Genomic DNA, 12149 nt, shown 5'->3' with positions numbered 1-12149 from the left:
GCTAAAATATATGCAAAAATGTTCAATTATGTAATTTAATAATTTAAATTACTTGAGATAAATTTAGAAGTTAAATTTGAGATTTTAAATGAGGGAAAATACTTCAATTTATTCTAAAAAAAATTAGCCCCACAACAAATGAATTATTTTATCTGTTGTGTTAATTTAAAAGGATTAAACTGACTGCTAATTTGTGGGTTAGTTGGACTTTGTTTATTGGTATGATTCCTCTTATAAGTGGCAGGTCAGATGTTTTCAAATTCATAAGGAATGACACATTTAAAAAAAGAGATGCAGGGATAGGACTTCTCTGTGGTAAAAAGATGTGATTTTTTTCAAAAGGACAATGAGACCAATACTTCATACCCAACAGGATGTCTATTATCAGAACAAACAAAACAAAGACAGCCTCCAAAGTTCCAGAAAATACAAAATGCTGGCACATATGTGGAGCAACGGGACCCTTGCATCTTGCTGGTGGGAATGTAAGATGATGGAGCTGCTGTGGAAAATAGTATGGTAATTCCTCAAAAAACTGAAACAAAATTACCACGTGAACCAATAATTCCACTCCCAGTTATATACCCAAAAGAACTGAATGAGGAGACTTGAACATATATATTTGTGCACCAATAGTCATAGGAGCATTAATCACAGTAGCCAAAATGTGGAAACAACCCTAATGTCCACTGGCAGATGAATGGCTAAATGAAATGTGGTATATGCACACGATGGAATATTACTCACTCAACAAAAAGAAGGAGATACTAATACATGCTACAACACGAATGACCATGCATAGAAGGACAAATAATATGTGATTCCACTTATAGGAGGTACCTAAAATAGTTAAATTATGGATACAGAAAATAGGACTATGGTTACCAAGGGGTGGGGATGAGGACTTATTTAATGAGTACAGAGTTTCATTCTGGGATGAGGAGAAAGATCTGGAGATGGATAGTTGTGGTGATGGTTGCACAACAATGTGACTGTATGTAATGCCACCAAATTGTACATAAGAGAATGTTAAAATTTTCATGTTATATATATTTTACCATAATAAAAAAAATGTTATTTTTGATCCTGTAACTCTAGCAAAATAGTTGTTTTCTACTTGCATTTAGATTTGCCTGTAGATATTACCTCTCTCCTGGTTGGCTTCTTGGCATAAATTCCTACTTAAATTCTGTTGTCCTCAATATTTTCTCTCATCAAATGAAGAAGAGAAATTGGGTAATCTCTGGCTCTTCTTGAGTTGTTATTATCACCTTGGAATATCAAATGGAAAATGCTGTGAGTCATTAGTCCATTTAAAATAGACTATACTTTTGGTTTACTTCTTTGCATTTCAGTTCTCTTAAAAAAACATTACAGACCATGAGCTTACAGTTTCTTGTCAGTTGTACCTTTCAATGGCCATAAGCATGCTCTCTGCTACAGTTCATTGATGTCTTGGCAAATGTCTTAAATATAAAATATCGATCGGAAAAAGCAAATTTTATTATTTAAATAAAAAGTTTCATTATATAAACTTGACATGAAAGCATAGTATCTGCATTATCATTAACAGTCACTGACAGAAAAACAAAAATTATTTCATAATAAACTGTAAAACTTTTATTTGCTAAACTAAAACACAAGCAAAATAGTCACTGATATAATAGTTAATATTTTCCCAAGTGCTATATAAAATTACATATCTCCAAATTGTATGTACATGGATAATGAGGCATAAAAGATGCAATTTAATAGATTAATAAAAGAGAGAGGCCCTGGCTGGTTGGCTCAGTGGTAGAGCATTGGCCTGGTGTGCAGAAGTCCCAGGTTCGATTCCCGGCCAGGGCACACAGGAGAAGCGCCCATCTGCTTCTCCATCCCTCCCCCTCTCCTTCCTCTCTGTCTCTCTCTTCCCCTTCCGCAGCCGAGGCTCCATTGGAGCAAAGATGGCCTGGGCGCTGGGGATGCCTCCTTGGCCTATGCCCCAGGCGCTAGAGTGGCTCTGGTCGCGGCAGAGCGATGCCCCGGAGGGGCAGAGCGTCGCCCCCTGGTGGGCATGCCAGGTGGATCTCAGTCGGGCGCATGTGGGAGTCTGTCTGACTGTCTCTCCCCGTTTCTAGCTTCAGAAAAATATAAATAAATAAATAAATAAATAAATAAGAATTGGAAAATAGTTTCCATGTTAAACTTGATAGGCTGGATCCTTTGTCTCCTGGGGTACCTTTACTCTAAGTAAGTATACTTAGGATGAACTTGGTTAGTCTACTGAAAGAAATACATCTGGAAACTTCAATGACTTCAAATGTAAAATTTTATTTTTCTCTCACACAAACTCTGTTGCAAGTCCGGTGGCTGTCCTGCAGCTCGGTGCCAGCAGTGTCTCAGGGATCCAGCATGTTTGCTTCTGTGCCACCGCCTTTCAACATGAGCCCTCCGGTTCGCACAGGCAGGGAGCATGCGCAGGATTTTTCCTGGTCTCAGCTTAGGACATGGTATGACCCTACCTATCTGTACAGAGACTGGGACAGGTGGGTGATGTGTGTATTCAGCGGGCATTAAATGTCTCTGCCAATACATTTCAGCCACAGGATGTACTAAAGTGCCCAAGTATCATAACTGCTATATTAATTTTCTATAACTGGTTTAATAAATTCCTGCCAACAGCAGCTTAAGTTACACACATTTACTATCTCACAGGTGTGTAGGTCAGAGGTCCAACATAAATCTCATGGGCTAATATCAAGGTGATGGCAGGGCTGCTTCCTTCGGAAGCTGTAGGAGAGAACCTGCTTCTAGTGTTTTCCATTTTCCAGAGGCTGTCTGCAGTCCGTGGCTCCTGGTCCCCTTTCCCTAGCTTTAGAGCCAGTAATGTTGCATCTCTCTGACTCATCTTCACAGTCACATCTCCCTCTGACCAGAGTCAGGAAAAGTTCTTTGCTTTTAAGGGCTCATGTGGTCACATATGGCCGACGTGAACAATCCAGAATAATCTATCCATCTCAAGGTCCTTAGCATTAATCACATCTGCAAAGTCCCTTTTGCCATATAAGAAAACATATTCACAGGTTCCAGGGTTTAGGATGAGGACATCTTTGGTGGTGATGGGGGTGAAGGGTCATTATTCTACCTATCATAGCTACTTTTTATCATAATGAAATCCACTTTTTAAAATATAATGTTAATAATTGGCTGCCACTTTAGAGCAAAAACAGTTTTTAATAGATGCTTCTTCTTTTTGGTATTTTAATTTTATCTCTTTTAAAAACTATTTGTTTATAATTGGGTCATGTAGGGCCAGACTTGAGACCAAGTGTTTTGCATTTTTATTCGTAGCAGAGAGGTATTTTTTGTGTTTCTGTCAGGTAGTCCTATTATTAGTAATACCATCCTGTTTGGGTAATCTCCATTTTCTGTTTTCAGCCTGTATGATTTGGGTGCTGCTGCCATTACACACAGCTCCACTGGCCCATCTAAAAGTTTACATCTTCCAATCACAATGATTCATTTTAAAAAATTCCCCCAAAAGAATGAATTTCAGGACTTGGGTGAGATTGGTTTAAAAGAAGGGTTCTTATCCTCCTGGGGTTGATCAACATGTACGATGCAGGAGTGGGCTGCCGGTGTGCACCTGTCTCCAGGGCGAAAGGGTGTGCCTGGGAGTGAGCCCACTGTCGAGGAGAGCAGGCTGGAAGTCGAAGCAGTCCTGGCTCCCACAGACGTTATCCAAGCATCTGGATCTAGCCATGGCTGCTTCAAGGCAGTATAGTTCAATAGAGGTCATAAAGTTAAACTCACATCCTCCAGAACAGCTTTAAGGAAGAATTTTAACCGCCACACTCAAATTAATCACTGAGGCTCTAAAGTACTTCCCAAGTTCTAGCTTCCCAAAATAACTGGTGGCATCATTTCTAAAAATATCACTGCGATTGCCCGGTACATCATTCCCTCATGATGCCACATAAACCCAGAAAATTGTCTATTACTCTGACCTGCCGGTAGGTGTTTATTTCTCACTTTATAGCCATGCAGGGTGTTGAATGCTCTGCTGAAGACCAGTCCAACAACAGGTACATCACTGGACTTACACTGCCAAGTACGATATATGTTCCATGAGTGCGTACAGACAGAAGGTATGTGAAAACCGGGGTGATGACCAAGTAAGGAACGGTTATGAAAGTAAACTGAAGAGCATTTAAGAACATTTAATAAACTTTGAGTGAAGGCAGGAAGAATTTTTTTTTTTTTTAGCAAACACATTGTGAATGTCAGGAGCCAGGTCCAAGAATGGAAAAGAACCTTCTTTTTATCGCTTCCTGCTCTGATGTTCTTTCTAAATTATTTGGCTATTACTGTAGAAGATTTATATTCCTCAATAATATGAACTTATATATACAATTTATTCATCATGTTTGGGATCCCCACAGTACTAAAATTGAAAAAAATCTTATTAAAATAGCAGAACACAAGATATAATATTTTGAGTACAAAACTATATAAGTTCAAAGACAGCTAATATTAAAAATATAATGTTTTCCTGGAACAGTAAGATTCTTTTTATCTTGCTTTAAAAATTTGGTTAATCTTATTAACAAAATATTTGTTAATTACTGTATTTTGGTAGAGATAAAACGATCAGCTTACATATAAGAATGTTTAGCTAAATATGCTCTGATTATGTGCATGTATGTGGTGGTTTCATCGTGAGTCATGTTTGGCTTTGCCTTTCTCTTACTCCTGACATTTTCCCTGACCCCTGTTCCCAAGGTTCAGAATTATCATGGTCTTGGGAAAGTGTCCTGGTTTTGCCTCTTAAATTCCCAAATGACTTCTCAGCAGCTGTGTTAAGAGGTGACGTAAAGATATTTTGCATTGATCCCGAGTCCCAGCCATGAAACCTAGACACGGCTCTGGGCGTCTGTTCCTGGACAGCCACTGACCGCTCTCTGGTGCGCTCACAGAGGAGGGCCATATGCTTTCCCGCTTCCCAAACGACTGAAAACCATCTGCCATATTCGAGTCGCTGCTTTTCTAACCTGATCTTTTTATCTGAACTGAAATAAATTAGGCAGAAGAGGTTTTCAGAAACATCTGTTGGCAAGTCTGATATTTCAGAGGCTGCTGGTCCTCCGTCATCACAAACCCCAGAAGGCTCTCAAGCTGGGGCTGAACATATAAATTGCTGGTTGGGCCAGTCTGGGAAATTATGAGGGACAAAGAGGGCTTGTGAGGACTGTAGTGAACTCCGCCATGCACACCCCGTGGAGGGGAGGCTGCCACCAGCTGCGGCTGTGCACGAGACAGCCTTGTGCAGGAGACAGCCCTGTGCACAAAGAAACCAAGAACTGAGAACTGCTTGGCAGCTTGTTGAACGTGTGCATTCCGCCCCACACCCCAATCCCCACCCCCATCGTCACTCCAGGTATTCCAATGCCCCCGGTCTGCGGTAGGCCCTTGATTCTGCATTGATGTCTCTCCTCATTTTAGAAAATAATAATGACCATTTGTTGTGTCAAACACCAACACATTTTGATGCAGACGATCCCAGAATCATTCTATCATTCTTTGAAAAACACTCTTAAAAGATACAGAATGAATGACTGGACAGAATTTTTCAGGTTTGAACTGGTAGCTAGCGAAGGGGATCAGAACACGCTACTCCAAGATACGCTGCTTTGGCAAATGGATTATTCTGAGCGGAGGAAATTGAGAAACAGCAGATGTCGGAAGGACACTGTCCTCTCCTCTTTTTTGCCTAAAAGCAGAGCATCAGTTTTCCATGAGACAGGTGCCCACCCCATACCATTATTATCATTGGATACAGTTATCTGCGGGCTCAAGTCACTAAACCTAAGAGGGCAGAGGATGTCCCTCCCATACACTACTACTCACCTGGTTTAGAAATATTCTATCTGCCAGCTCCCAGACCGCCTTGTCTAAACCATTTAAGACCACTGTCTATCCATGGTGCAGCGCTGGGCTTCCAACTCCCTGGGCAAGATGTGTGTGTCAGGGAAGTCAGGGAAGCCTGAGTTTTGTTTGGTTTTGTTGGACTAGGGCTGGGGATGGTACCTGGTTAGTATTGAGACTTTGACCTTTTGGTACAGGCACATGCCCCCAAAACCTTTATAAAAAGAACACCTCGGAGGAAGTTCAGATTTCATCCTGCTCATTCTCATACTATTCTATGTATCTCATTTCATTTGACATGTTTCTAGGTTGAGAAAACAAAGTTACTCATTTCTCTTCTGACTCTGTTGTTGACCACTTGCTCTAAAGGTAGACTAGTTCCTTTTGTATTTGGGAGTTGTTTTTCAAGCTTACAAATATCACAAAAGGGAAATGATATAAAATAGAACATAACCAAGGGCCAAAGTAAAAAGCACATACTCTGGGTTCATGTATGTCGGTAAGGGGCCATGTTAAAATAAGACTGGAATGTTGTAGTACCATCAGGGTGGTGGGGATTGAGATGAACCATCAACAATGTGTGAAATGGGGATAGATAAAAGAAGGCTGGACCGATCCGAGGAGGGAGATTCTTGGATGCCATGCTTGTTCCCTAAGCTTTCTTTGAGACTGGTGCAAAACAGCCTTCTCTCAAACTTTCAGTAAATTTTTTGGGGGGGGTTAATTTCTATTGTGTTTGCTTTTCGTATCTACACCAATGACTCTCCAATTTTCTCTATTAATTTTCAGACTATATATGTTCATTTTCTAACCAGTCAAATTCAGTAGGGACCTGAGTATAGTTTTACAATATGCACATTGCCACACACACACACACACACACACACGCACTCACATAGTCACACACATTTTATAAGTAAAACTCCTACTAATCATTAGTAAAAATATAAATGATACCCTCCTAAGAATTCTTCTTTGGCCTAGGTCTATCCAAAATAATTGCAAATCACTGATAATTATTCATGTCATTCTGATTTTTGGAATTATTGATTTTTGCCTTTCAGAATAGAATGATTTTTCATGCCTTTACCTAGCAATGTTATGATTTAATTAACCAGTTTAGTTTCTTGAGTAATATTTCAGTGAAACAATGTGGAATGAGTTTCATTGCATAAATTTCATGAAAGCAAGAAATACATCTTTTTTGTTTACTGCAAGTATCAATAGATGCTCAAATTTATTGTGTGAAATAATAATAATTTAATCATGTCTCATTTATTTTGATTTATCAGACTATTAATTTTTTTTTCAATTACAGTTTACATTCAATTTTAGATTAGTTTCTGGTATACAGCACAGCGGTTAGACATTTTTTTTTAAATTTTTTAGCGCGAACACAGTCCCCCACTACCACAAATTATGCAGTCGAGTTTCCCACATTTGGGGAAATTGCAGGGGTCAGCACATCCAGAGTGCAATGGATAAGCCTCGCCCTGGGAAAACCACCTTCGTGATCATGGTATCTCCCCTGCCAGGTAAGTATCGGTTAGACATTTATATGACTTAGGAAGTGATCCCCGGATAAGTCCAGTTCCCATCTGTCATCATACATGGTTATTACAGTACTATCGGCTATGCTGTCATAGGGAGCAGTCAGACACAGACAGACTCCCGCATGCGCCCGACCGGGATCCACCCAGCATGCCCACCAGGGGGCGATGCTCTGCCCATCTGGGGCATCGCTCTGTTGCAACCAGGGCCATTCTAGCACCTGAGGCAGAGGCCACAGAGCCATCCTCAGCGCCCGGGCCAACTCTGCTCCAACGGAGCCTTGGCTGCGGGAGGGGCAAGAGAGAGACAGAGAGGAAGGAGAGGGGGAGGGGTGGAGAAGCAGATAGGTGCTTCTCCTGTGTGCCCTGGCTGGGAATCGAACCCGGGACTCCTGCACGCCAGGCCGATGCTCTACCACTGAGCCAACTGGCCAGGGCTGGTAATTCCTTTTTTAATTATAGTGGCCATACCAATCTGCTTTCCCACCAACAGTGCACAAGGATTCCCTTTTCTTCATATCTTTGCCAACACTTGTTGTTTGTTGATTTATTGATGAGGGCCATTCTGACAGGTGATAGGTGACATCTTATTATGGTTTTAATTTGCATTTCTCTGAAGATTAGTGATGTTGAACATTTTTTCATAATGTCTATTTTTCATAATGTATATTTTCTTTGGGGAAGTGTCTCTTCAAGTCCTCTACTCATTTTTTAATCAGATTGTTTGCTCTTTTGGTGTTAAGTTGTATGAGTTCCTTATATATGTTGGCTATCAACCCCTTATCAGTGTATGATTGGCAAATATCTTCTGACAAGTAAGTGTCTTTTCATTTTGTTGATGGCTTCCTTCATTGCACAAAGTCATGTCTCATTTGCTTTCCTCTTTTGTTTTCCTGAATCTCCAAATCCTTTGTACTAGTAATTCCACTGTAAGCAATTGTCTGCCTGAGGAGAAACTGAAATTTGTTACAAAGAAAATACCAACAGGCTGTACTCAGTGTTTGACCTTCAAAACTGGGTTATGCAGCAAGCCATGTGTGGCCAACCATATTTTCCAAAGATGTCCACAGCGATATGTCTCATCCCTCATGTTGTTCTGAAATGGAACTGGTCACACTGCTTTAATAGGTAAAGTCAAGTTCCTCATCCCAGCAGTTTCCATATATATTTTTTTAAATTGTCCACACCGATCCAGCTTCAGAGCAATGAACACACTGAGGCACAGCCACATGTTAGGATGAGCAGAGCTGGGATGGAGACTTCTGCTTTTCTGTTTCTCCTCACTCTTTCTCCTAAGAACTAGATATTCAAGGTAAATGTTAAAATGTCCCTGACAAGTAACAGATAAACCTGCCTGTTATACTAAGCACCTGTGAGTGCAGGTGCTTTTTGGAATTATTTTCTCTAGGGATCTGAAGCCATTACTTAAGTGTCAGTGGAAACACAGACTTGAGAGTAAGCACTGAGGAGACCTGTGGTCCCATACAGAATTCAGGCCCACTGCCCCCTTCTTATTCTTGCTGTTCCTACAGGACCTGCCCATATCCAGGGTAAGCTCCCCCAAGCCCACAAATGAGTTTCAAGTCACCAGATTCTCTGCTGGGTGATGGGTTGTAATGGCCTACAGTTTAAAGTTTCTATCTATCATCTATCTATCTATCTATCTATCTATCTATCTATCTATCTATCTATCGTCTTTCTCTCTCTCTTTTGGTGTGGAAGATGCCATTTTGCATTTATGGCTGGCAGTTGAGAGACTGTGTTTATCCCCTTTAAGTTCAGGAGCAGGTCCTCGGCTTATTGACAGTAGTTTTATGACTAAGCCAGCCCCCTGTTGTCCCAGAAACTCTCTCCAAACGTTCCCTTTCCTGCAAACATGGTGTGATCGATGGGGCTCAGCCTTGGAGCTGTTTCTACTTCCAAAGGTGCCTCACCCTTCCCACTGCTAGTCTTGTACATCTTCCTCGCCTCAGGCAAGTGTCTATTTAGAAATGGTGCTCTTTTGGTCTTCTTTTCATCCCTGCATTGAAACATTTCTTTTGTTTTATTGGAAAGAATCGGCCCCCCTTCTTTCAAAGTGTAGAACTAAAGACAATTCTAACTTTTACTCTGTAATTTAAAATGATCAGAGTTCTATAATATTTGGGACTAAACTTCAAAACATGTCTGTGACTCATTCCTTATTCGTAAAGTTTTTTACTTTCTTCCTAAAAAGCTAGTTGATTCTAAGAAATCCATTCTGGCTGTTATCTTCGCCCTGGAATCCACCCCAGGCACCACAGAAAAAGGAAAACTGAGGTCAGGAACCTTTGCTCAAAGTGAAAATCTGTCCTCATTAAGATATAACCCCTATTTCCCAGACCCACAGGGGTTATTTTAGAAGATCGTAATTCCGTCCTAAGCATTACATTGCTACAGCTTGACCCTGGAACCATCTCCATGAGGACAAGGCTGAGAAAGGCGTACTCTGCAGAGCTGGGAGTCAGAAGGCTGGACCTCCCATGCCCTGGGCATCCCATGGGGTCAGACAACCTTCTTCGCTTCCATGCCGTCTGCAGGCCACCCTCTCCCTCTCTACCTCCTTGCCTCCTCCTTCCCCCATCTCCTCATTCCTGCCAATCAAGACTGTTCCTGCCAGAAGGAGGGCATGATTTCACGTTCTTTTCTCTTTTTAAAAATTATTGCATGTATAATCCATCACACTACTATATGGGGAACTCTGAATCCAATAACCAACCCAGCTCTCCTCCTCTATTAACTAATATTTGGACCATGTTAGGACTCCTTTTGGGTCATTAAAATATTCTCTAGTATGTTTTAAAGCTATCTGGTTCCTATATTCCTATGTGAGTGATAAAGCTGAAGTTAACTCCTTTAAGATGTTTCTGCTATACCATCAGTACAGTAAACTCTCATGCGATTTCAAAGAGAGTTTTAATTACTAGATAGAATCATGTCAGCAAATTACTTCTGCAGCACATTAACCTATGTTCTGGTGCGATAAAAGTTACTTTTGAAATAAAACATATTAGAAGCTGAAAGAGTCTTAAATATTTTCACATTAGAAGCTGAAAGAGTCTTAAATATTTTCACATTCTCAAATGATTTTTTAAAAGGTGCTTTCATAAAGTAGAACACCCATGATAATGCAAAATTTTGACTGATAATAAAGGAATGAGAAAATTCTCTAAAGGCTAATTCCTAGGAGGACAGCTGAAAAAAAGCAACCATTATATAGGCAACTTCCCAGCTTCTAAAATTGTATCATTCCATACATACATAAGTTGGGTTTCCAGAAATAATGTTAAAAATTCTCCAAGGCCTTACCTCTTCTTGAAAGCACGGCCTGGCTAAGTTGCCTGCTCTCACATTCAGAATGACTACTGTAAGTGCTCGCAACCTGAGAACCGGCACTTGTACGTTCAGAGCCGGCCCACTGGGAACTCAATGCAATGCTTTGATGAAGTTTTTCTTCTTTTTTATCTTCTGTATGTGGTGCTACTTCTGCAGTTTCAATATGGATTAATAGGGGATAGAGATCATATCCCTTTCTATCCCTTTCTGGCAAGCTTGTCCCTCTAAGAAACTCTTTTTTTTTTTTTTTTTTTTTTACTTTTCTTGGACTGAATATAGGTGTTTTCTCTTTAAAATTGCTTTAAGTAAGATAAACTTAAAAGGACTCTGATATAATATGGCCTATGGGATATAGTTCAGTTTGGTGGGATCAAATAGTGGTAGCATGTGAGAGACTTGCTGTGTAACAGCATTTGTTTTGCTTGTTTGGTTATATACTATTCAAAGTCTATTTAAAAGTATAGAAGATAAAGTATAAAACCTTTAGAGGAAAAAAAATGTTTTCAGGAAGAAACACAAACCAAGTTGACCTGACAGTTCCAACTAAAGTTTTATGAAACTTACGGTCCACTTGGTTCTTTACAAATAAAGGAAAATTTTTTTTTCCATTTAAATTGTATTATTTTTTGAGTTTAAAGTAAACAGTCAGTAGAGTGGGTAGGAGACATTGTATATTAGTAACCTAGTCACACGGTTAAGAACAGTCAGATCGAGCACTTGCATTTAGGTAATTACATTTAGATCCTTCATACTGTACTCATCATGATATCTTTTTGGGTTTTTTCTTTCATAAACCAACAAAGCAGAGCATACATATAAAGAAAAGAGTCAGGGACCACAGGGCACTTCTGTACTCTGAGTGAAGCGGTACAGAGTACCACGATTGAAGTCTGGAACTTAAGATCAGAACTAAAGTGGAATGACTTACTTTTTTGAGTAAATGTAATAAATTACCCATGAAACTCATCAAAAATGCAAATTTCTGCATCTCATCACGGACATACTAAATCAGAACTCCTTTTTTTTTTTTTTTTTTTTTTTTTTTTTTTGTATTTTTTTGAAGCTGGAAACAGGGAGAGTCAGACAGACTCCCGCATGCGCCGGACCGGGATCCACCCGGCCTGCCCACCACGGGCGGACGCTCTGCCCACCAGGGGGCGATGCTCTACCCTTCCGGGGCGTCGCTCTGCTGCGACCAGAGCCACTCTAGCACCTGGGGCAGAGGCCAAGGAGCCATCCCCAGCGCCCGGGCCATCTTCGCTCCAATGGAGCCTTGGCTGCGGGAGGGGAAGAGAGAGACAGAGAGGAAGGAGGGGGGGGGGGTTGAGAAGCAAATGG

At 40.6% G+C, this 12149-nt stretch overlaps 1 protein-coding gene and 1 non-coding gene across 2 annotated transcripts in view; both read right to left on the bottom strand.

Annotated features, from left to right (window-relative positions):
* Positions 1-12149, bottom strand: part of CCDC192 (coiled-coil domain containing 192) — a 217831-nt gene that overhangs the window by 38292 nt on the left and 167390 nt on the right.
* LOC136336760 (U1 spliceosomal RNA) lies at positions 7292-7450 on the bottom strand. The gene has a single exon (XR_010731582.1). It is a non-coding gene; the product is annotated as a U1 spliceosomal RNA (small nuclear RNA).

Source organism: Saccopteryx bilineata, chromosome 4 (genome assembly GCF_036850765.1).
Source record: "Saccopteryx bilineata isolate mSacBil1 chromosome 4, mSacBil1_pri_phased_curated, whole genome shotgun sequence".
Lineage (NCBI taxonomy): Eukaryota > Metazoa > Chordata > Mammalia > Chiroptera > Emballonuridae > Saccopteryx > Saccopteryx bilineata.
Note: the sequence above shows the minus strand (reverse complement) of the source record. Positions and strands in the feature narration are given on the sequence as shown.